The 27,370-nt window shown below is 41.2% G+C and overlaps 1 long non-coding RNA gene across 1 annotated transcript; it reads right to left on the bottom strand.

Annotated features, from left to right (window-relative positions):
• Nucleotides 1–2,603: 2,603 nt before the first annotated feature.
• Nucleotides 2,604–5,651, bottom strand: LOC122060495. Its single transcript, XR_006134428.1, has 2 exons — nucleotides 5,327–5,651; nucleotides 2,604–2,874 (listed from the first exon to the last, which is right to left on the bottom strand). It is a non-coding gene; the product is annotated as an uncharacterized LOC122060495 (long non-coding RNA).
• Nucleotides 5,652–27,370: the final 21,719 nt, after the last annotated feature.

The following is a 27,370-nucleotide window of genomic DNA, read 5'->3' as shown; positions in this document are numbered from 1 at the left end:
AAATGGCACCCAAGGTGGGTCCCTCCTACTTTTTTGGAATTTGGACTGTCTCTTGTTCCCCTGGGACAACTGCAGATGGGTTGGTTCTACATTTCAGTTCTATTTTGGTCCATTATTTTTTTTTTTGGCCCGAAAAGAATAATCACGTGTATGGGTGTCAAAACGAATATGTACTTTTAATGCAACATGTTCATCATGCTCAAAATTTCATCCTCTTTGCAGCCATGAAAGGAAACGAGGTCTCTTTATGTGTACAATTGAAGATATGACACCCGATAGTCCCTAAGACATTTAAAATACAAAACCTGCAAAAAGAGAGTAAAACCCAAGGTAGCACCATTCTATGTATGTAAAAATGCATACTTACATCCTAAGATTTCACACATAAATGTGCTCATCAATAGGCATGCCCAAATCCAAGCCAATTAAAATTCTGCTGCTGAATAGGAGAGTTCAAAGAAGGAAAACTAGGGAATTTAAACCCAGTTCAGCAGTTCACCTATAGGAGACCTACTAATTTGAGTTCTCCAATATGGGCATCCTCTAATTTGGGATTGTACAACCTCAAATAAGGTTGTATCCTTAATCAGCACTAGCTTACAATTTCCCCAACTTCTGAGGTTAAGAAATGGGTAAGATATGAAGGTGGGTGTCTAAACCATTGGACTGGTAGGTTCGTAAGATAGGTATGTGTCTTACTCACACCATCGTATTAGTCACTAGCACTTCTCAAGATGGATTGGATACACACAACTGATGATCGAATAGTTTCGTTGGAGCTTTTACTCTTGTAGCTAGGAAGTGTGAGATGAACGAATATGTGGACCCAGAGTCAAATAATATATGTGCAGGTTGTCCTGATATACATAAGGTTCCTGCCAGACACCTTTATGTTTTAGAGATCTATTTACTTATAATCTTTACATTCAAAAGCAACAAAAACAAAGAATATTTGAATTTATGTAAGATAGATGTAGATGGACTTAAAAAAAATATCATAAATGTACCTGTCACCAAATATGGTGAAGCCTCAGCATCCTGTATGGTCAATGCAAAGACCCTACCTTGAGCCATAAGCCTTTGCTCCGCCCAATGCTCCTTGTGCTCCCCATGCTCCTTGTACTCCCTGTGCCTCCTGTTGAGACTATTGTCCTCATTGTTCTTGACACCCTTGGTGGTCCTGGTGACCTCGCTGTTGTTGTCCACCTTGGTTACCTTGCGATGTGCAATTCCTAGCCATATGTTCAGCTAATCCACATCGATAGCACACATTTGGTCTAAATCAACATTGAGCCTAATGTAGTTTCCCACACTTGGGGCACAATATTGGAGCCTCTTGGGAATCTTGAGTCCTCTGTTGTCTTTGAGGAGGGAAGGAACTGGGATCGTGTGTAGTTCTGGGAGGTTTCCCCTGACTCTTGTCAACAAAATGAGGGGGAACTCCACTACACTCCTTAAACATTTGGGCTCGTTCAAGTACCTTAGCATAGGTCCCCAAATGTAAGATAGTCACACTAGCTCGATGTTAGGACACAGACCTTGCTCAAATTATCATGCCTTGCACTCCTCAGTGTCAACTACATGTGGAGAGAACATGGACAGCTCCTCGAATCTCCATATATACTCAGATAGGGGTTTGGATCCCTGAGTCAACTAGAGAAATTCTATCTCCATCTTTTGGCATAGGCTGACAAGGAAGTACTTCTAGTAAAAGTCTTAGTAAAATGGTCCCATATCAGTGGTTGTTAGTTTCTCTCAATGGTCTGGTGAGTGAATTTCCGCCAATATGTCACCTTGCCCTACAACATAAAGGTAGCAGTGGCCACCTTTTGGGGATTAGTGATGTCCAATAACTCGAATATATTCTTCACCCCCTGTATCTAGGTCGCAGCCTAAAGAGGGTCTAACCCCTCACCTCTCAAGGTTGGGGGTCCCAACCTCTAGAACTACTCCAATACTCTAACTGTATCTGACCCTTGAACATACTGAGTACAATGGCCGGTCCCCACCGTCGTAGCATACTCACGTATGGCCCTGACAAGGGCACCAATGGCTCCCACAACCTAATGCTGTGACCATCCATCATCCTTAGGTGGGGCTGATATGTCTTGAGCCTGGTGCTATTAAGGTGGAGCTGGGGCACCCCAGCTGGTGCTGGTGGATTTGGAAAAGGGTCAATCGTATCCTTCTCTCTTTATTGGGTCCATCAAAACCCTGACATTGAAAGGAAAGGAAAACCATTCAGACATTCAAATGTGTCCCAATTACTTATTCAAATTCCAAAGTGTTCATAACTTAGGAATTTACTCTACTGAGAAATCTTGTGTCACTCCTTTGGTCACATAAGTGTCAGTGTATTATGACATTTTTTTTTATGTTAAGTTTAGTTCAATTAGCCTTGGAAGATTCGTGTAACGTCAATTATTTGTGCATTTATTTTTAAAATGACTTATGCATTGCTCCCCCCCCCCTCCTTTTTTTTTTTCTTAAGCCACCAAACACTAGGTTCACAAGTTAGAAAACCATTACTCTGATATCATTTGTAACGACCCAAACCCGAGATCCGGTAATAGGTACTGCCCTCACGGGCGATGACCGAATGATTAGAAAAAAAAAACTAATATCTCATAGATTACCTATACAAATTCATAAATTTATTACATAGACCAAATGAACACATTAGAAAGCATTCAAAAAAAGGAATTTAAACTAAAGTCCATAATCCATCAACTGACCATCATATGTTTGGTGGCTACAATTAAAACCTCAATAAGTCTATTATAATTATTTTTAACGCAACTACTAAAATAAAATAGAACTCATCTTCTCTTCTCATCTCATCCATTTGTGCTCCACCAAAAAGTGCTTACTGATCTATAGAGGAAAATGGAGGGTGAGCTAAACAAACCCCGTGAGAGAAATTATGTCATACCAAAAAACAACAACATGCATATTGATGAAAACATAATATTTGCGTAGTCATGAAATATATAAAACATAGACATATTTCCATCTAAAATATGTAAATACGGATGAAAACAAATATCTTTCTGAATCGTTCATAAATAATTTCACATGGTCATTACAAATCATGACAAAGTTATTTAAACTCTTAAAATCCTAAGGCATGTCAATTATCATATGAACTACCCAATGCATCATGATGGTGAGGACACACCGCTGATCAACACGGCTGCCTATCCCAAGCCCTTTGACGGGAACCCCGAGTGCTTTGACGGGGTTGGACGGCATCTCCTGTCCTTTCCAAGCCCTTTGATGGAAATCACTATCCCTTTGATAGGAACCCCGAGTCCTTTGATGGGGTGGATATGCCTTCATTCAGTATTTAAATCCCTACTGAAAAGCGTGGTAGTCATAAAGGGTTCTACTATTCTTTTTATTGATTTTTATTTTTTGTCTTTCATTACTTTCCCTTTTAGTCCATTTTATCCTTTCCAAGCCCTTTGATGGGAATTCCGAGCCTTTTGACAGAGTGGACATAGATGGACCTTTAGTTTCCCTTCATTCTCTATCAGTCAATAAGAGTATTATCATTCTTTTAAGGCTATTTCATCATTCTTAATATTATATAAATTCTTGTATTTCATTCCTTAAAGAAAATCATGAGGTGAAGTCATTATACTCTTAAGTGCATAAAACACAAATGCTAAAACATGAGATGATGTAAATATGCTTGTGAGATGCAAATAAAACAATATTGCCGCACTGATAAAAACACAAGCATGTCAATAATGAAATGTGGTAAAAATTCAACGATATGGCAACGTTCCACTCACTTGTGCCTCTACTATGTTTAGGATCCTGATCGATTTCTTGCTTGTAAGAAGAATTACCTCTTGAAGGCCCTTCACTCCTCCTTGCTCCTAACTTTAAGCCTTCTTGATCTTCAATTTCAGCCCTCAAATCCCTTCACAAACCCTTGAAATGACTCTTCTTATCTATTTTTCTCCTAACGTTCTCAAGTTCTTCAAATCTTCTCCAAGGAAAGAAAGGGAGAAGACTCTACCTTCCCTCTTTAAACCTTTCAGTCACCCTCCTTTCATTCGTATTAAACTCTACCCGAAATGTAACACACTTTAATTCTATCCACCTCCCCATATGTGAAATTGAATTTTGTTGTTAGAAATGAAATTCAATAAAAGTTAAGACTTACTTTCTCACCTCATTGGTTTGTCTTGAATATTAATGGAGAAGAAGCCAAAGTAAATATTCACTTAGTTAATGGCTATTGAATGCAATTGATAAGGAAGAAATGAGAAGAGGGTGCATGCCATGGTCCACAACAACCCTTACCCCATTCAACACCTTAGCACACATCATACACAAGCATACATCATATTTATCATATATATATATATAACACAACATATACTATGATAAACCTACCCCACCATGCTATACTAATTGTCTACACCTTATCATTGTCATTAGGGCCTACAAATTTTGGAGCATTACATATGGGAATTACAGGTGTAGTCTAATGGTCCAGACACTGCCCTGATTCCATGGACAATAGCCATTAACTCTATACAGCTGAATTTTCCAATTTTGGGATAGTAATCCTAGACATCCATCCCATGGTCATCTGTAATTAGCTACAGACACCACTCCCAAGGTATATATGCTGTTCTAAATGTGTGAATAGCAACGGTGTGAAACCCAATTTTATATATTCTAAGTCCATAGTTGAGTTTCCAACTTAGGGAAGGTGGATCCCTAATGTGCAGCTCTAAACCCAGCTGCAATTGGCTGCAGAGACAAGTCTTATGACTTTTACATTGTCCCAAATGTATGCAACAAGGGGATTAAAACCCAAAATCCAAATACAGTAAAGATTAACAAATTCTTAGGCAGACAACCCAATTTCTAGTCTTGGGTTGGCCAATTCACCACATACACTCTCAATTTAGTTGTAGGGGCTACATGGACTACGTGAGACCTGTATAATACTTAATTAACACAGGTACAACATACTTTCATGCATAAATTTAGTCTCTGTGATATCATTCAGTTGTAAACCACATATACAAACTAAATTTCCCAATTTTGGGTTACGTACCCTACATATTCAGACCAAACTAGTTGTAGAAAGTTATAGGGATAGCTAAGATCAATTTCTCTACTCCCTAAAGACATATCAACATATAATATGAAATAATTCAGTTTCTATAACTGAATTCAGCTCAATTCCCTTGCATGCAGTCCAAGGTTCCCAATTCTGGGTGGATACATGCTTTGGAATATGCTGGAATTTTATTTTACATGCACCTACCCTACTATACATCAATTAGGATGAATTTCTTACCCTTTTTGTGTGTACAACAGTAGCATAATAGCAAGTACAGTAGAAGCAATAGAGATCTAGCTTGGTCAGCAGCCCTTGCCTCTCTCAGCTTGCTTGCTCCAAGCTTGGACATCAACCACAGCCTTCTTTAGCTTGCATACACCCCCATTTACCATCTTGAACAGCAGAAGCAGTAGTAGAAGTATAGTAGCAGTAGCAAGGACAGTAGGCAGCAACAGCAGCAGCATGCACAACCTCTATGCAGCTCCAAGAACCAGTCCAAAACCAGCCCTCCTTTCTTCCTCTTCCTCTTCTTCTTTCTTTTCTTTCTCTCTTCTCCTCTCCCTCTCCCAAACGAAATTCTTTGTTGTAAATGAGAGAAAAGATTGCATTTATAGTGGCTGGCATATTCCACTAGGGCATATTTGGTTTTTAGGCCCAATTTCTAAAAATGCATTTAATCATTGATACTGGCATGTGGGCCCACTTGATCTTTTGTATGTTGGGTGCCACATGACAATGATTGGATGCCCTATCAACCTGTAAGAATGGCCAAGACATGCCCATAGGGTTATGGGACCCACAGAGCATTAATGCAGTTTTTCTATAGAAAGCATCACCGGCAGGTGGCACTTATTGACCGATAATTAGGCAAGTGACCTTTCGGTGACAACAAATCTTTCCACCCAGCAGTCCCAACCATGGACCCTCAGGTTAGACTTGTGTATGACCTTTAATTCATCACTCTGTCTTACTTCCTTCATTGTTTTTCTCAAGTACATAGGATTTGAGGTAGACATGCCCGTTGTGTACACTTTCACTAGACAGGTGAGCAACCTAGCTGCCCTCAGTGCCTGCTGTGTCCAAGCACTTGAGCCATACAACTGAATTTTGATACGGAGTATCACAAGCATTACTAGGGAGAGCCATTGAAGATAGAAGAGAAATTAATAGAAGAAAAAAGAGACAGGAAACGAGTTCAGAAGGATAAAGGCACTTACTGCTGGAGAGCCGAAGACCAACAAGTGGAGGCAGAGAGTGCGGCATAAAAAATGGTCACGAATGAAAGCAAATAAGCTGCAACCGATGCCAAAGCTACAAGGATGCACTTGTAGAGGACATGGAGTTGTAGAGGTGTGAGGGTAACGGTCGAGTCAGGCCTCTCCTCTCTCTATCTGTGTGCCTCCGTGGGCTCCACATCGCCGCATCCTCGGTCGGAGATGCATGGGGGCCTTATTTCACAGGGCTCTAGGGGGATTCAGAAGGTTCAGATGTGGAGGTATATCCTCCCGAGGTGGGTGTTAATGATGGTCCACTAGTGGGGGATTGGGATCATGTAAAAAAGGGTTTGGAGTCACCACCTAGGATTAAGGGCCTAGGACCCCAGGGTGGGCCCGATCCTTATGGAAAGGGCCCAAAAATTGTTCTAGTCCAAAGAATAGGGTATGTATCAGGTTATAGAATTGGGAAGGTGTTAGGTATCCAATTTCCCTAGTTCAACCGGTCTTCCTACTAGATGCTTAAGAACGAACATTTTTCACATTTATTCCTATGCTGCATGTATGACTAAATTATTACATATATACACTAGCACCATGTAAATAAAAGGTCTACATTATGCTAATTTGGGTGAATGATTATACCTGAGCTTAACCCCTGTTTCGGGTCAAGAAGGGTGGGCCCCTAACTGAAATAAATATGAACCTTCTTGCGAGTTCTCCCGCCTCAGGGGGAGGTGGCTTTGGCCTCTAACTTCCTCTCTTCACAAATACTGACTGTAGTGGTCCTTTAGATATTTAGACAGAGGTTTGACTAAGAAAGTATGATTCTCGACCCAAGATTTTGGCAGAACTTCAGCAAAGCTTCGGCTAGGGAAGTGTGATAAAGGACTAAGGCAGTTTGGCAGAGCTTCAGCTAGGGAACTGTGATAAAGGACTAAGACTTTGGCAGCACTTCAGTAGAACTTTAGCTAGGGAAGGCTACTAAAGGGCTAAGATTTGAGCAGCACTTTGATAGAGCTTTGGCTAGGGAAGTGTGATAAAGGACTAAGACTTTGGCAGCACTTTGACAGAGCTTTGGCTTGGGAAGACTAAGGAAGGGCTAAGGCTTGAGCAGAACTTCGGCAGAGCTTCGGTTAGGGAAGGCTAAGGAAGGGCTAAGCTAGCAAAGGCTAACCAAGGGAAAGGGCTAGAGGGACCAACTAGGAAAAGGCTAGAAGGGGCCAACAAAGATAAAAGGAAAGAAGGGATTAACTCACCTAAGGAGGGGGTAGGTATACCAATCAAGTGTGTCTTGGGATGGTAAATAGGAGCCTATTTATAGAATTCTGGATCACAAAGGGGTGAAATTTGGAGCTTTTGTCTCATCTTGGCTCTCATTGGCTGAGGAAAGTCCACGGGACTACCAGGATATTGGCGGGGCCACTAGGGAATATTTTGAGGAATATTCTAGATTCTGATCTGGTGGTGTATGTAGGTTATGACTTTTGAGAGTGATTATGGGAGATCTGACGGTTTGATTTTGGCGTACCATATAACATTAGAATCGTCTTTTCGAGCACTATCCAATGGTTTGGGTTTCGAGATCCTTATTCACTCAAAAAATTCAAAAATAGAATAGAGGGGATTTTTACCCCTTTTTTTTTCATCTAGTATGTTTTTTCGACAATCCTTATTCATGTTGTTCCTGCACCACCAGAGAATACTTAGAATCAATTCATCGATATATAAGATGCTAAGATCAGGTGCCACCAGATCGGGTCTGAAATTGGCCTAAGGCTGGATTAGGGTTTTAGGTTGTGTTAGGGTTTTGGGTGTGGAAGGAGTGTTCTGGAAAAGTTATCATCTCTATTGATTGAAAGCAAATAGCTGCGTCCACGATTCGTGAGTCATCATAGGCAGAGGAGGGTGACAAAATTGGGTGTTTATAGAATGTCCCTCTTTAGCCAAGGTTTGTACCACAGTCAAAGGGCAAAGAAAAGAATGACCACATTTTGTCAACTAGAGCATGTACTGTTGTCACCTTGCTCAAGAGTGACAGAGGTGCAAATGCAACAGGTAGTATCTTTTAACTATGGAAAGTTTAGGATTTTATTTGGACCATCAATCGTAGGAAAGAAATTTGAGCCCTTCCAATCCTAGAAAAGATGTTAGTAATCATAGAATTTGATTTCCCTAGTCTAGATCACCTGGGACTACTAGTATAGGTCTCTTGGGAACATAGGACTGGGTATCTTGATTTTAGTCGCCTAGGACTGATTTGAGTGAGTTTGATCTTAGGCCTCCTGGGGCCACACCATCAATCGTAAGAAAGAAATTTGAGCCCTTTCAATCGTACAAAAGATGTTAGAGAATTTGATTTTGTTCCTCTTGGGGCCATAGGATCGGGTATCTTGATTTCATTCACTTGGGACCGGTTCTGCATAAGGATGTGAATTTGAAACCGAAATTGTTTACTGAAGCCAAACTAAGCTAGTTACATTGAAACCGCAAAATTTTAGTAAATGGTTCGGTTTTGGTTTCAAGTTTCAGGCCGATTAGCTAAACAGGTTGAAACTGAACCGAGCTGCTAACCCATTGGTTTCAAACCGAATTGAAACCGTGAAAACTGTACCTTTTAAACTATCAAAACCGATCTTGTTAACCCATTTAAAGATTAAATAAGGTGTTTGCAAAATGTCATTAGTATCTCATTTGATTCAAAGATTGAGTGCTGCAAACTTGAAGTACTTGTAGAGGTAGCTTGCTCATTGTTTGGAATGCTAATTAAATTAATCCAACACACTAAGTAGAATTTATACTAATAAAAATAAAATTTTTGCTTATACCATGGCATATTAAATATATGTTTTCCAATATTATAACACATTATTTAGGGTGGGGAAAAGAAGAAAATCCCTGCTATAAGCATTACTTACTGACTTGTTAGATGTGCTTGAGACTATTTTCTATCAAAATGTTTTCTTTTGCTTAGTTGTTTTAACAAAACATAATGGTTTTCATTTCACATTCTCAAGATTGAATCGTTTATCACCAAAAGTGAATTTTAGTAAACATGAATAAACTAGCAAACCAGTTGTTAACCATTTAACAACCATACGGAATAAACCAAAATCAAAACTGTTTAAAATCGTGAAATCAAAATCGTTTAAAAATTTTGGAAATCGAAACTGTTTACTAAATGGTTGTGGTTTCAAAAAATTGCAACTGTTTAGTAAGTGGTGCGATTTTGGTTTCAACCAAAATATATGTGAATTGAACCGAACTGATTAACACCCTTAGTTCTACATGAGCTTGGGCTGCCTGGGGCCGCAAGGTGATCATAGTCTCCTTGGGACTAGAGGACCAAAAATATCTTGGTTTTGGTCACTTAGGACTGGTTATGCATGAGCTTGGGCCGCAGGGTGGTCATATTCTCCTTGGGACTAGAGGACCAAAAATCTCTTGGTTTTGGTCACCTGGGACTAGTTCAATGGATTTGGGCCACCTGGGGCCGATGTAATGGATTTGGGCCGCCTAGTGCTGATGCAATGGATATGACTGGATTTCGACTGCATGGGGCCGATGCAGTGGATTTGGGCCGTATGGGGCTAATGTAGTGGATTTGGGCCGTATAGGGCCAATGCAATGGATTTGGGCCACATAGGGCTGATGCAGTGGATTTGGGCTGCCTAAGGCCACTGGACTGGGCAATTTTGAAATTATGATTTTTGAATTTGAAATTGTGGTGGGAGATTATTCCCTCTAGGGTAGACAAGTGGGCCACAAATCATGTGAGACTACGGGATCATTCACTCGAGAATTGTGTGGGACAAAATACGAGGCGTTTTTTTGTGGGCCCAATAGAATTGGGCCCCTTTATAAAATCGGTGGTCCCCCCTTTTTGACTCATTCCACCAACAGTTCTCTAAGGTTTTTATGAATACTTTGAGTCTTTCTGGGTCTTCTAGGTCGTTTGAGTCTATGGCCAAGAGAGGGAGAAAGAGGACCCATGCGGGTCGCATTCTCGAGGGGATGTCGGGCCGTGACCTGGTGGCTAAGGGAGCGGAGGGGCCCGCCTTTTGGTATATGGAGTATACGCTCCAAGGTACGCAAAGACACATCTGCAACTCTGGATGGGATATGTGGGTAAGTTACTTTCGACCTTCTGCTGTTCATTTTTTCTTTTTCAGTATTTTTTATATTATTATTATTATTATTATTTTTCTGACATGATCCTTCTCAGGTGTCCCCGGAGGCCTATGCTGAGATTCGCCACGTGCACCAGGGCCTATGCTTAGAGCTATTTACAGAGACAGAGCGGACACATTCTATGGTATCATTTCCTCCTCTTGCTTGGCTCTTTTTACTGATGCCTCTCATCCTGACTGCTTCTTTATGTCTCTTAGAGGGCACAAATTTTTGATCTTGAGAGGAAATTACTAGAGCTACAATTGCGTTATGATGTCATGGTTGCAGGTGATGTGATGGTTCCGATTGATGACCTTGGCCCAGATCATGATGGGGTGAACTCTTAGGACAGTTCTCCCCATGTTCCTATTCATTCCTGCACACTAAAAAGTGCATATGTTTTTTCTTTTTTCTTTTCCCCTCCCCTTTTTATTACTCTTGTTTATTATCATTTTATTGTACTGTCAGTTTTGGCCTTTTATTTTGAAATGAAAAATCAACTTTATGGGTGAAAAATATTTTTGAATTTTAAACTATAAGGCAAGACTGATTCCACGACTCGAACTTTTCTTAGAATAACCAAAATAACGCTAAAGTCCAGACATCACTTCATTAAGTAATCCAGTGAAATTACATTAAAGTGGGAAATGGTCTTCTTAACCCTGAGACCAAAGATAGGAAAGATGGGCTACAACTTGGGGGGACATTTCTTGGGGTGGATAGAAGTTTACCAACTCCTCGGGGTCTTCTGACTTTAGTCCATACTATCGGCTAATATATGTCAGAAAATGAAAAGACATGTGAGTCGAACCATCTTGGGGCCACCATGGGCACTTCCACCTGATGTCTTGAGTAGTCCTTACTTGTAGATATTCTCCCCAATCATCGATGAGTTTGAACTCTGAAACCTCCCTCTTGTCCTGATAATTAGAAACTCTAAGTTGGCACCCATTCAGATGCTCGACCAGTTTCAAATTTTCAAGTAACCAAAGTTGAAAGATGGTGGGACTCCCTCGATAATGATCAATCCCAAATTTATGGTTATAGCTCATGTCGTCAAATCCCTGGAGTGTTTCTGTAAGAACTATAGGGACGATGTCACCTCCTTCCTTCAACTGTTTTACTACCTCTAATAGGACAGGTGGTGCCCCACATCCAGGAGTTCAAAGAACATAGCGGGCCATCATACAAAAAAGATAAGCATTCTGTGACCACTGGTAGTGGATTCCTCCCAATGATAAGTATTTGGTGAAGATCCTTACTACTTTTAAAATGTCGATCTTCCCATATATGACAAACTGCTTCATCTGTTCTTTCCCCATCCGAAGAATCTTTGGATTTCTTCTGAGTAGTCTTTCTTCAAGGAGGGTTGAATTAGTCTCCCTTTGGGTGGGGACAACATACAAGCCCAAAATTCCTCTAAGGTTGGACAAACCTCGACTGTTCTGTATCGAAATACATGGAGGTCGACATCCCAATATCGGGGTACCTGACGAAGTAAGTGGTGATGTAGCTTTATTCACCCAATTCAACTAAGCACCTACATGTTAAGGGATTCTAGCAGGCCTGGTGCCTAAACACTTATGTCCAAATTCCATTTTCTTAATGTCACATCCGAAGAGTCCATTATTTTCCTGCAACCAATCACAAACAAATGGAGGGATAATTCTTCAAAGTGTTACTCATTGGCAAATGATACTACCAAACTTTTACCACTGTTGCATCAAGTTTTTTATTTTTTATTTTTATTTTTTTTGAGCCAATCCAGGGTGGGGAATGAACTACCTTTGATTACTAATGTCGGGTGGCGATCTTCGGGAGATGAAGTTATGGATAAGAATCTGAAGGACCATGGGTGAATGACTGATATCCAATGGCCAGATATGCCAAGTGGTGATTCTTGGGGAAACAAGCTATGGTGATCTTTTAGGTACCTTGATTATTAATTTAGGAATCTTCTGATTACCCGAAGGTTGTTGAGACTACACTTGCACATATCAAGTTGCTTATGTATCCCTTAAGAGGAATTAGGTCTAGCATAGTTCGGATGGTGAACCCTTTTATACATAATATTTTTTAAGTTGGTCCATATTGACCAGTCCAGATACTTCTTCACCATTGAGGTCCATGAGCCTCACAGCCTTGCCTGACAGGATTTCTTTGACAGTGAATGGGCCACTCCAGTTTGGCTTGAACTTTCGTCTTAGGTCATGAATGGGAGCCTCTATTCTTGGAGAACCAACTCACCTTCTTCTTTATGTCGGTGTTTTATATCCTTGTTGAATGCTCTAGCCATTCTTAGTTGATATTTCCTTAAATTATCCATGACCTTCATTTGCCTTTCATTAAAAAAATTGAGCCCGTCATGCCTGGCATTAATCCATTCTCCTTCAGATAATTAACTATCTAAAAGCATCCTAAAAGATGGTACTAAGATTTCTACTGGTAGCACTGCTTCTACTCCATACACCGAGGAAAAAGGAGTTGCCTAGGTTAAGGATCGTATAGAAGTCCAATATGCCCACAAAGTAAGTGGCACTTGTCTTCCCAATCCTTGTGAGTCCCATCCATCTTTTGAAGAATGATCTTGATGTTCTTGTTAGTTGCCTCTACGGCCCCATTGGTTTGTGGCCTATAGGTGGTGGACCGATGCCTCTTAATGCCAAACTTTGGGTAGATTTTATCAGCTTTGCCCAAAAAATGAGACCCTTGGTCCAAGATTAGTTCTTGAGGTACTCCATATCAGCAAATGATGTTTTCTTAGATGAACTTTTCCACTTTGGTGGACGTGAGTATTGCATATGACTAAGCTTCTACCCATTGGGTGAAGTAATCAATGGCTACCAGGATGAATTCATGTCTGTTGGATACTTTGGGATTGATCTTGTCTATGACATCAATGCCCCACGTTGAGAAGTGCCAAGGTGAACTAAGTGAATGCAAATCTATTGGCAGGATATGTATAATGTTGGAAATATCTGACATTTGTGGTATTTCTTGACAAAACCCACACAATCTGCTTCCATTGTATTCCAATAGTATCCAAGCCTAAGAACCTCCTTGGCTTACATCTTGGCATTCATGTGGGGTCCACAAAGGCCATAATGGATTTCATCCATGATTGTTCTAGCTTGATCCTCATCCACACACAGTAACTATATCTCATCATAGGATCTTTTGTACTACAGGTCCCCTTGGAGGATGAATTGGGTGGCATATCTTCTTAAGAACTTCTTCTCTCCATCTATAGCTTTAACGGGATACTTCCTTTCTTTGATGAAGTCTACTATATATGCAAACCAGGACTTGCTGTCTACTGTAAGAGAATTCATCGTGTTCTGATATACTACCATGAACGGCCAGATTTGGGCCATAGGGTTACATTCTACTATGGAGGCCAAAGTTGCAAGGGCATCTACAAATCGATTGTTGTCCCTTTGGAAGTATTTGAAAGATATCTTCTCAAAGTTTCCAATTACCTCTTCCAAATGTTCCTAGTATAGCTTCAAATTTTCATTTCTAGTCTTCCATTTTCTCCGTGTTTAATAGATAACAATGGTTGAATCTCCGTACACCTTGGTCTTCTTTACTCCAATGGTAAGAGCCACTTCCAATCCCAATGGGCATGCTTCATACTTAACAGTGTTGTTGGTACAGGGGAAGTCCAGGCAAAAAGAAGAGGGCAAATAAAGGCCATTTGGAGTGACAAGCAGTACTCCTGCACCACATCCTTTCTGGTTAGATGCTCCCTCAAAGTACAACTGCCATTCATCAGTTGTGCTTCCTTCTTCAAGTGTTGTGATTTCTTTATTTGGAAAGGCATCATCCAAGATTCTTCCGTCTTCTATGGGGTCAGTTGCCAAATGATCGGAAATTGCTTACCCCTTGATGGAGTTTTGAGTGACATAAGTGATGTCAAATTCTGAAAGCAGTAACAACCATTGGGCCATCCTTCCTATGAGAGCTGGTTTCTCAAACAAATTCTTGATTGAACCCATTCTTGAGATCAACTGGACTGGGTATGCCACCATATAGTGTCTCAGCCTTTTTATTTCCCAAACTAGTGCTCTTTTTAGAGATGTGTAACAGGCCTCATACTCCAAGAACTTCTTGCTGAGGTAGTATATGGTATACTCTACTCCCTTCTTTGTCTTCTTTTGAGCTAGCAAGGAGCCCATGAAATATTACCCAATCAACAAGTACAGTAGAAGTGGCTTTCCTTCAATCGGAGGTGTCAATACTGGTAGATTCATCAGATATCCTTTTATCTTATTGAAAGCTTGTTGGCACTAGTCATTCCACTCCCTGGGCTAATCCTTTTTCAGTAGTTTGAAGATGGGTTCACAAATTGTAGTCAATTGAGTTATGGACGTACTAATATACTGAATGACCCAAGAATCCTCATATTTCCTTTTCAGTGCGAGGTGTGGGCATCTCTTGAATTGCCTTGATTTTGACAGGATCGAATTCAATGGCTATTTTGCTCACCAAGAATCCCAATAATTTTCCTTGGTTGCCCCAACTGCACATTTATGAGGATTCAACTTTATCTGGTACTTCTTGACTCTTTTAAATAACCGTCTCAATGCGGGGACGTGCCCCTGTTGGTCCTTCGACTTCACTATCATGTCATCACATAGACTTCCACCTCTTTATGCGTCATATCATGCAGGATGGTTGTAGTTGCTCTCTGATAAGTTGCCCCGACATTCTTCAATCCAAAGGGCATCACCTTGTAACAATAAGTTCCCTATAGCGTAGTGAAGGCTATCTTCTTGTGGTCATTTGGGTGCATACTCACTTGATTGTATCCTAAGAATCTCCCTATGAATAATAGCAAGGCATGCCTGTTTGAGATTTAAAAGTAACCGCAAGCATATGGATCAGTGTAGCTAACAGGTCGAACATAAGGAGAGCAATCACTTTATTTTAAGCTTTTTCTAGCAATGTGAAAGTGTACAGATTAATTATGGTGATCTACTTCAAACTACCGCCTTAAACAAATGCATCTAAAAACGTCCTAACCAACACATCTAGGAAAATTGGAATTGCAATTGAAATTAAAAACCTAGTCATTCGTCATCTAGGAGTTTAAATACTAAAACCACATAAATAAAAAGTAAAAGAAAAGTCTTGAAATGAAATAAATAAAATAAAAAGGGGAATAAAGCTAGAGAGAGGGACACAAGTAGGTATCTCTCCTTAGCCCAGGGGATGCATCGTAAATAATGCAAACTTCCCTACTTGACCAGAGAGTACTCTTACAAGGGCTTTTCTACTTGGCTTAGGGAAAGGGATGCAATATAAATAACGAAAGTAAAAGGATGGTTCCATAGCTAGAGAGGGGAAAAACCAACACATGCATCTAGCCAAGGACCTTGGGGGAAAGGGAAAGCATCAAAGTAAAATCTGAAATTTAGATCCTAAATTAAGAATGAATGAGCCACAAGAAGAGGGAATGAGAGGGGTGGTGAGAAGATTTATGTAGAAGCCTACTTACCTGAACTTCAATTCTTGAATTGAAAACTTGATAGATTTGAGATACTACCAGTCCTAAAAATCAGATTTGGAATAAACCAAATTTGAAATTGCTAGGCCTGGAGAAACAAATCTTGAAGAAAAAATTACACTTGAATAGAGATGCTTCAAAGCTTGGGTCTTGTCACCTTGATCCAAGCCTTGAACTAGTAAATTAAAGTTGTTACAACTTGAATAACTTGAATTGTTTGAACAATAAAAACTTGAATAGCATAAAAAAAAAATACTTGCATTAATAAAATAAAATAAAAAGATTACAAAAGTTCTCGTATAAAAAAAAAACTAAGAAGAATAACTAAAGAGAGAGAGAGAGCTCAACTAAAAACCTAGAAGAAGAAGAAGACTAGAAAAAGAGAACTAGAGAAGTGAAGCACAAGAGAAGGATGCCCTTCCCCCCTCAGTCAACTTGTATTTATAGGGATAGGGGAGAGAGAGATAAAATAGGAAGTAAGGGAGAGGAGAGAGGAGAGGATGGTCCAAAGGTGGTCTTCTAGGACCATGTGATAAGGTGGAAATAGGAAAGAAGAGAGAAAAAAAAAGAGAGAATGGAGATAGGGCAGATAAAATAGAAAATTTTTATTCCTTTTTTTTTCTTCAAACGTGGGCAGCCTCCTCTCTTAGAAGATTTTCTAAGATTTGGACAATCTTCTAATTTATTTGAATTTCCATCTATGCCCTTTATCTTTAAGTGGAAATTAGGAGAGAGAAAATCTTTACAAATCTCCAAAAAGAGAGAATCGCCCAAAGTGAGAGAAGGTGGAGCCGAAGGTGGGTTCGTCCTACTTTGTTGGTATTTGAAATACTCTCTTGTACACTTGGGACAACTGCAGAAGGGTTGGACTTGCATCTCGGTTCCCTTCTGGTCCATTATTCTTTTTTTGGTCTGAAAAGAATAATAGAGTGTACAGGTGTCAAAATGAATATGTACTTTTAATGCTTCACATCCATCTTGCTCAGAATTTCATCCTCTTCACAATCATGAAAAGAAATAGGTCTTCTTTACACATAAAATTGGAGATATGGCGTTCGATAGTCCCTAAGGCCTTTAAAATACAAAAGCTGTAAAAAGAGAGTAAAGCCCAAGGTAGCTCCACTTTAAGTTTGTAAAAATGCATGCTTTACTACCTAAGATTTCACACATAAATGTGCTCATCAATGCCCCATGATATTGTTGACCAATACGTCAATGTGAGGTAGTGGAAAATCATATTTTGGACTAGCTTTGTTAAGATCCCGAAAATCGATGCACACGCGCACCCTTCCATCCTTCTTGGGAACTGGCACTATGTTAGCAAACCATTGGGGGTATCCTACATTCCATTGTTTCACGATCTCTTCTCTGATATATTTGCTCCATCTCGGATACATTCTTCTGAGCTTCTATTTGACTAACTTTGCATCAGGATAAGTTGGCAAATAATGTTACACAATATTGGGATCTATCCCAGGAATATCCTTGTAGGACCAGGCGAAGACTTTTGTGAACTCTTTCAGGAGGTTGATCATCTGCTCTGGTACTTGATCATTCAGGGTGGTACTAATTTTCACCTCTCGGGGGCATTGGTTAGTTCCTAAATTAATAACCTGAGTATCCTCACAGATAGGTTGGGCTTTCTTTGCTTTGCATTGTTTTATTAAGTTATGATATTCATTAAGATCATCATCAGAAAAAGGAGGCAAGTCATACTCGGAATCAAAAATTTCAGTAATGAAAGGAGTAACAGACTCGACATAAATGGACTCTAAACATTCCTTCAGAGGCAAAACATACATACAATCATAAATAGATGACTCAACATTAGACTCGATGGATGGCTTGAAGTTCTCTCCAATGCTTGTCCAGTTCAGGAGTGGCTCAATGGCTTGATGGATGAGCAGGTGTGGCAATGGGCCTTCTTCTTCCCCTAGGATTGCCATGGCTACCTCTCCGGTAGTGCTATGATTGCCTTCTCCTTCATTTGGCTTCTTGCTTACGAAGACAAACTGGCTGATCTCATGTTCCTTGAAACCAAATTTTCTTAGGGGTGAGAATCAATGAAGACTACTCAGTCCTTTCTCAATGAAGTCCAACTTTTCAAGCCTACTCTTTGAATCCAGTCCCACTCCTTGGCCGCAACTCTTGCCACCATCATAGGTCTTCCCATTGCAATTGAGTCTGGCACAGTACATGCAAACCATCATCCTTTGCGCTTTTCTTTAATTGGCATACACACTCCTTCCTTAGAAGGGCCTGGGCTTGATCTGGTGTAACTCTCGTACACGTGCTTCTCGGAGGAAGGAGAAAATGTGGTTCTTCAGATCGGTAGGGAGAGGCAAAGACTAGATAAGTTTCACCTTACCTTCCCATTCTCTCTTTAGAAGAATTTGTGGGATTTTTGTTTCCTTTAGTCGAATTGACATTGCAGGATTGTTAGAGGAGAACTCATCTTCAACCAATACTACTACTGATATACTAGTGATGTAGCTATCCTGATCACTTTTCTTAATTTGCAGTTGTTCCAATTCATAAGTGACCGAATCAAACTCATCTTGGAAGATTACCTCAAATCCTAGTTGCATCTTAGTAGCAGTTTCCTCAAATGAAGGCTCAACATTCCAAAAAAAGAGACAGGTTTGGGTTAACCGGTGTTAACTCGGTCACCGCTCCGGTTCAGGGTGAACGGGGTGTGACACTTCTAGTCATTCTTAGCACTTTGCGGCCCTTTCCTTGACCTTTTCTAGTGCCACCTTTGTTTGGATCTTGAGGCTGAGGAACATATCCCAGTACATTTCTACCCTGGCTTACAACCATGATAGGCACCCTTGGTACTTCCTGATGATATTCTCCCAATCTCACTCCTGGGAAGTACTGTATGTTTCTCATCATCGACCAACCGAAGGACTCCATATTGCTTCATAGTTGGCTAGAATATTTTCTTTTGAGGCTCCTTTGGTGAGGACTGCACAAGTCCCTTCTATTTCAAATCCTCTAAGTCGGACCTCATTACCTTGTTCTTCTACCTTCTCAATGTTAGCCAGACTATTGACTATCTTGACGTCTCCTATAAGGGTGATCACCTTCCCCTCATGTAAGAACTTCACCTTCTGGTGGAGACTAAAGGATAATCCCTTTGCCTGGTGTAGCTATGGCCTTTCCAGAATTATATTGAAGGATGCCAGTATATCAATGATTTGAAAGTCAATGTCAAATATTACCGGCCCAATCATCACGGCTGTAGTAAGAACGTCGAGGACTTCTCTCTTGGTGTTGTCATATGCACACACTATCTAGTTTGATGTCCTAATCTCTTCCATGTTAACACAGATACTCTTAGCATACCTTAAGGGTAGACCATTCAGAGCAGATCCATTGTTAATGCGCACTGGCAGGACAATCTTATCAAGACATTCCACTGTTATGTGCAAAGCTCTGTTGTGATGAGTCCCTTTGGCGGGCAATTATGCATTTGTAAACATTAGTCATTGCACCATATACGTTGCCCCTACTATCTGTGAGAGCTGCACCAAATCAGTCTCGATAGGCACTTGCACATTGGTTAGGGATTGGAGAACGGCCTCATGATGTGAAGGAGAAGCTATTAGCAACCCCATATTGTAATGTTGGCCTGTGCCTTCTTGAATTGAGCCAAAACAGGGTTTTTGGGCTATGCCTTTGACTTACTACTTTTGGCCTCATTAGTCTTCGGTTGTTTCACCACTAGGGACTTGCCCTTTTACTCTTTCCCACTTCAGGTTTCCATCACACTTGGGGACTTCTTCATAATAATCTCTATAGGGTACTAATCCTCATCATCACTATCTGTTATGGTGATTATTTTGACCATGGTGTCATCCTCTTCTTTAGATTCTCCTTCCTAGCTTGGAGTAGGAAGTCGAGGTCCTCCGTAGATGTCTAGAACTCTAGCTTGCACTTTCTTGGCTGAGTTAGAAAGACATTGGAATCCTGCATTCAACTTCTTTTAATGTGTCCTCTTCCCCTATTTTTTCAAGGTCCTCCATTTGTTCAGTATAGTAGCGCTCACTGATGGATACCTCACCCAACATCTTGCTTGTTTCCTCCAAGTGAAGTACCATTACGTCAAGGCGTTGCCCGTAGATCTCTTGGTGTGTAATATTTATATTCATCATCATTTTCCATGCCCTAGTCATTACCATCATCCTAGTTTCCAAAATCTTCTTCTCCATTGAGTTCTTCTTTGCTAGTGTCCTCATTGGATTCTTCACCGTCACTAATTCCTTTCGCATCCAAATATTCGTAGTATTTAGAATGCATTGATCAAAATATCTCCATGGGATTAGATCCTATTTCTTGAGCTCGAAGCTTGACTGTATTCGTCTCATCATCTTTAGTATCACTCCTTATATGGATTAGAGAAGCATACTCGCATTGCCAATGCCATTACTGCTCTCAGAAAATCATCTATAACTATTTCAACTATTTCAGGATCTTCCTTCTGGGATGTGGTCGTCTGAATCAAAGATGTGGTGTCTACCTCCTGACTATCCCCCAGAATATTCATTGTTCCTATTGATAAAATTTCATTTGGAGAGTCTGGTAAAGTAAGGATATCCTTCTAGTTGTATCCGCCAATCCATCCTTCTTCTGGATTCAATGGGTTGTCCACCGACCCAAGGGAATGGGAATGATATTGGGGTGATGAGGGATATGAGTTGGAATGATATGAAGGGGATGTAATGTAGGAGGTGGGATACTCGGATGAAGACAAAGGGTGGTAGGATGATAGTGGAAATTTTGATCTTGGATAGTATGGTGAGAATGAAGACAATAGTGTAGACACTCAATTTTGTCACCCCCTTCGGCTATGATGAAATGTGGATATTGGACGTGACTTCTTGCTTCCGATCAACAAAGATGATGATTGACTAAGGAAACCCAAAAACATCCCCTACCTAAAATCCCCAGAAACCCCAGGTGGGAGAAAAGAGTGTCTAATTTTGACTTTTTATATATGAAGGAATCCAGTCAAGATGACCATACGAATGGATAGTACTCAGAAATACGATACCGATGATATATGGTATGTCAAAATTGGACCGTCAGATCTCCCACAATCTTCCCTGGAAAATTATATTTTTCCACGTGCATATCGCACGCACTAACTCGCGCATAGCAGTAGGCTAGTCCATGCGTGAACGCAAGCCAGCCCGGATGCACATAGGCAGGCCAGTTGGCATGTAGCCATAGGCAAGCCTATGCACAGTAGCAGGCTAGCCCGTACACGGCTACAAGCTAGCCTGAGCGTAGCCGCAGGCCAGCCTATGTGAAGCAACAGGCCAGCCAGCAAGCCAGCCCCATGCACCCTTGTTAGCCAATAAGCCCCCTGCCCGTCCCCTGCATGCACCTATGCCCACCTCCTTGCACCCCTGCCCAGCCTTGTGTGCCACCGTCAATGGTCGGGATTTGAGTTCCACTGCTTGCACATTTTACACTGTCCTACTAGCATACCCTACTCTGCAACCTCCCATTGGTCCAAAAAGGAATCTCTTTACCTTATTGGTCCAAAAAAATTACTTTTTCTCCTATTGGCCAAAGAAATTTACCCTCTATCCCATTGGTCCAAAATTTCTTACTTTCATCCTATTGGTGTAAAAAAATCACTTTTTTCTACTATTGGCCAAGGGAATTCCCTTTCTCTCCCCATTGGTTCAAGAATTCTATAAATACCTCCCTTGCTTTGGTTTTTGACACCAACACACCACAAGATCCAAGCCTCCAAGTGAGCATCCTAGAGAGAAAAAAGCTCTGCCCCCTCTCCTCCTCTTCCCCCCTTGAGATTTTTCAAGTCTTCGGAGAGATCTTTATAAGATCTGAAGTGTTCTTCGGGCCTTCGAAACTTCTTAATCCTTTGTCTTCTTTGAGTGAGATTTTGCATCGAAATTTTTTTCCCTTAGTCTCCCATCCCCCTTGAGGTTCTTTTAGTCTTCGTGTAGATCTTTGTAAGATCCAAAGTGTTCTTTGGATCTTCGAAGTGTTCTTCGGGCCTTCAAAGTTACCCAATCCTTAGGATCAGCCTAACCTCAGTGGAAGCTCTACCGGAGTGCCACTTCAGCCTAGCCCTCTCATACCCTATTCCCAGTGAAAGCTTTGTCGAATAGACACCTCAGCAAAATTCCAAAAGTAGCCCATCCCTAGTGGAAGCTTTGCCAAATCGATATCTCAGCCCAAAACCCGAAAATACCTGTTCCTACCCGGAACCCTGTCCAAATATCACCATAGTCAACATCTCTTAAGAAAGGAAATTGGAGCTCAAGACCATCTTCCCCTGAGCCAGGAGAATCCAAAAAATAGCTTGTGTCGGCATTGATCGTGTCCCACCCCTCTTGACCCGAAACAGGGGTCAAGCACAGGTATGATTTCTTACCCAAATTAGTATAATGTAGACTTTATATTGACCTTGTTTTAGTGAATATAATATTTAAATTTAGTCAATATACATATATGTGATAACTTAGCCATATATGCGGAATTGGAATAATTATGGAAAATGTTCCTTCTAAAGCATCTAGTAGGAAGACTGGTTGAACCGGGTAGATTGGGTGCCTAACACCTTGCCAACTCTAGAACCTGACACTTACCCTAGATCTCTAGACCAAACCAACTTTTGGGCCCTCTTCTTAGGAATTGGGCCCACCCCTAGGTCTTAGGCCCATAATCCTAGGTGGTGACTCTAAACCCCTTTTGTATGATCCCGATCTCCGTATTGGACCATCATCAAATCCCCGTCTCGAATGATAAATTTTACACTCTTACGAAGTAGGCCTCCACTTGTCTCCAAGTGACAATACAGTAATGTGGGGCCCACAGGGTAAGCACACACGACACACCCCTCCCTCAAGAAAGAGAAAGAGAGGAGAGAGGATGGAATGAACGCAAGCCTTTTTTCCTCCCCTGCAAAGGGAGGAACGAATATGCACATCTCTTTCGATCGCTACCGTCACAGTGGGGACTCCACTGGTGATAAATGTCAAACTTCTGACACTAGATGCTACCATTAAATACAAGAATATTTTCCACCACATCTGTTTGAAAACATGTTTGGCTAACCCCATGTTTGTATTTGTACTCGCTAACCGCATCATGCATAGTGCTCGAAGTGAAATCATTTGGTGAGGGACTCCCTATCATGCCCGAGCCCTCAGGGAAGTTTGTGCGTGTCATGGAGAGTACATTGAGAGCAAATGGTAGCCACTTCCTATAGAAGGGTGTGGGGTATTGTTAAACAATGAAGATGTTCTTAATTGTGCCAGCACCTTAGGGGAGGTCCGTGCACTTTATGACATTCTGAGATCGGATAATGATATTCCCACATTACAATTTTGTACACGATCACTCACGGTTCCATCACCTCATGGCCAATTGCTTAACCTCGTGTGTAGTCAAGAGTAATGGGCAAGGAAGCCACCCCCTTGATCTCGTACCTGTGGGTATATTAAAAGGATCATGTACCTTGCGTATATAGATCCTGTCAAGGAAGCCTTATCGGTCCTAATGCATCCACCGCATGCTGGCATCATATAGGAAATAGAGGGAGAATGCTAGGAATACCACAAGCTGATCTGTAGAATTTGTTTACGATCTTGAAAAGGAATTTTCCTATGATATAGTCTAGTCATAAAGAAATGCTTTCCTAAGTGGGTTTCGGATAAAACGTGTCCTTCCTCTTAGAAATGAAATGTGGATGATTTGGCATATGCGACCCGAGATGACTTTTGTCCAAGTCCCGTAAAATGCTAAATTATCTAAAAGACCTGAGGGAACTAAGAGGGAGGTCACCTAGTGGGATAAGAGAAAGGAAAGCATGAATTTATTGGCAAAGAATGTATTCATAGAAATATTCTGGTCAAGCCATTTGTCTGAACCTCCCACTTATGGCATTGATTGGACTAGGGGCATCAACCCCTATCCACTTCCTACCATCAAGCGGACTAACTTTGGATGGATCATTGGTTGTTAATCTAGTGAATGTGTGAACAAAGGGGTTGGGGATACAAGAATCCTAAAATAAGCTACTTTTTGGTTCAGGCACAATTCCACACCACAAGTATTCTCCGCAGTCCATTTGGAACTTCAAGTTAGTCGGTTGACTCGATTAAGTCCAGTATCACCTCTGTTGTCTCTTTGACATGGTCTACTGCCAAGTGATTACAACCTAGTTCACATGGGTCGACACGATCCTAAATCACGCAGGGAAGTATGGGTCCACCCCGTAGAGACCTTGTAGATAGAAATAGCTGAGGTCAAGAGAGGAATAGCTCAGATATTGCACGCACTCCAAAACCATTCCAGGGTTGAACCAGCACAAGCTCCATGAGAGTTGGATCAGAACAGACCTACGGGCCATCGTGAGAATTCTTCCTGAGTTGACTCAGGAGAACCAGAGCAAGTTAGGCCAATCAGTCAGAGAGGAGTTTCACCTATCCATCCAAATAATCAACGGGGGGCCTATTCCAGGGTCCCTCCTCCCAGGGTAGTGATTGAAGATGAGGAAGAAGAGTTTGCAGTGCATGTCTAAATGGAACCTTCAGAGACGGAGAGAGAAAGAAAGGTTAGGAAACAATTGGAGAAATTGGAAAAAATGCTCTGAATAGGAAAGAGTTCGGAAAACCAAGCAGTGGATTATGATAAAATGAATTTTTTTTCTGGGGTAAGGATTCCTGAGAAGTTCAAATGGCAGATTGACAGGTTTGATGGGTCAGGGGACCCCAAGGCTCATCTCAAAGTCTTCCTCAGGATCACCAAGTCATGGCAACTTGTGGACAACCAAATGGGACAAGTATTCATGTTAACCCTATCAGGACCAACACTAAGGTGGCTCACCCAGTTGGAGTCTTACCAAACCCAGAATTGGACAATGGTGGTGAAAGCCTTTACCAAGCAATACTCTTATAACACCGAGGTGGATGTGAAACATTGGGAGGTTGAGACATTGAGACAGTAGCCTAGAGAAGGATCCACTGCCTTCTTGATGAGGTTTAGGGATAAGGCCTCCAAGATGGCAGATCGGCCTTCAGAAGCAGAGCAAGTAGAAATGTTGATTGAAAACTTGTCAAAGCCTTATTATGATGTCCTTTACTATCAACATCTGCAAACTTTTGATGCCTTGATAGCCATCGGTATACGTGTGGAAAATAGAATCCTAAGGGAAGCTCAGTACCAAGGATCCTCCCAAGATGCAGGTAAGAACACTAGAGTTGGACAGGGAAAGGGTCCTGAGACCAATATGGTAGGTGCGGTTCAACAGTCAGTCTCTCCTATCACCTCTTCACAACCTTTCATGATACAAGCAAATGCACCCTCCCGGAAGGCTCCTCGTCCAAGAAGGCAGTTTACTGATTTGGGAATGCCCATGACAGTAGTGTATGAAAAGTTAAAGAAACAAGGATTGCTAGGGACAGTGGCTCCATGGGCAATCAACAACCCTCCCCCAGCTTGGTATAAAGATCATGAATATTGTGCTTATCACACTTAGAAGGGGCACAACACTGAAAGATACATAGGTCTCTAGCATGCAATCTAGGACTTGGTAGACAACAGAACCATTGAAGTCAAGGTGAAGCAATCTCCTAATGTGAATACTAATCCTCTCCTGGATCATGGAACTATCAACATGTTGGCAACAATGAGTGACTGGAAAAATTGGGATCCTAAGTTCTACGATCCAACCCATTTTATTAGGGATGCTAAGAAATACCAAGAAGAGAGGCATGTTGAATGGTAAGAGGAATTCTAGCTTGTGCAAAGGTTGTCCCTTCCTCCAAAATTGGTATGGCACATCTGTGGATTCATTAAGGATGCTTGTCAAAAGGAGTGCGACTCCTTCCAAAGGGCTGTTCACATGTATCATATGGATAAGAACTTTTTTCATCCCATGTTTTATAACCATATGAATAATTTAAATGAAGAAGCAATAGAGAGTGATACTACTCAACTCATTGAACCCCAGGCTCGGAAGAATCACATGAAAGCCCATGCCTATAGGAGAGCCATGAGTCAAAAAGCTAGGGCTTACGAGAAAGCCATTCATCCTTCCTCGTTAACAAAAGAATCCACTGCAGCACATCTCCAACCTCTAGCATATCTCCAACCTACACCATATTACCAACCTCCACCATATTACCAACCTCCACCCTATTACCAACCTCCACCATATTACCAATCTCCACCATATCATCAACCTTCACCACATCAACAAGGAGAAGGAGTTTCCTCATCTTATCACCTCAAATTTTCATACCCTACTTCTCACATCACATCACCTTCATACCACCCTGCCTCATATCCCTCGTCACCCTCATACCAATCCTATTTCAAGGATTAGTATATAAACCAAAGGAAGGATGGATGGATGGGTACAATTGGAAGGATATGCTCGCACTACCAGACTCCCTAAAGATGACCTCATCAATAGGACCAATGAATGCTTTAGGAGAAGGCCAGGATGGTGATGCCACTTCTCTAATTCAGCCCACGATATATTCAGAGGATAATCCAGAGGTGATTGAAGAAGTCACGGATGACCTCCTATGAGTAGTGATATCATTGTCAGTGGGAGAGCGAATTAAAGAGCACACTACCCTAATCTACATCGGGAGTGACACAGAAGATGATGAGTCTAGCCTAATCTGTCTTCGAACCAATGAGACCAAGTCTGGTCCAATGGAAATTTTTTGATCCATACACTTTGAATACTACGAATGTTTGGATGTGGGGGAATTTGATTGTTAAAAGGAATATGATGAACAACCAAGTGAGGGAGAAATCAACGAAGAAGAGGATGATGACAATGACAATGAGGACGAAAGTGAGGATGAGAAGGATGGAGATGACTCTAGTTTTCAAATTAATGATGAGTACCTAGATTGGGATGATCACCAGGGGTCTTGGCACAATGATGATGAATCAGGATTCTACTCACCCAGGGATCTGGGAGGATATTTTGTGTATGAAATTGGAGAAGAAGAACCAATGATTGATCCCATAGATGCTATTCTACTGGCACTTACTATTCACATGGAAGGGGAAGATCCAACATCAGATTCAGAGGATAGTGAAGGCTATGAGATCACTATTGAAGGCTAAGCAAATCCTATAACAGAACACATGGCTTATGTTTATAATCATTTGGTTGACATCAAACTCGAGGTTGATGAGATTTTCCGAATGTTAGGTGAAGTGGCCATCAGTGAACAATGCTACACCGAGCAGTTGATAATCCTTGAGAAAATAGGGGGACATTCCACACTTGCAGAAATGATAGATACAACAATTGCATGACTTTCCAATGCAGTAAAAAAGGTACGAGCCAGAGCTGTGGACATTTTTGGAGGACCTCGACCT

The sequence above is a fragment of the Macadamia integrifolia genome, chromosome 14, assembly GCF_013358625.1.
Source record: "Macadamia integrifolia cultivar HAES 741 chromosome 14, SCU_Mint_v3, whole genome shotgun sequence".
Taxonomy (NCBI): Eukaryota; Viridiplantae; Streptophyta; class Magnoliopsida; order Proteales; family Proteaceae; genus Macadamia; species Macadamia integrifolia.
The sequence above is the reverse complement of the archived record's forward strand: the minus strand, read 5'-3'. Positions and strand labels throughout refer to the sequence as shown.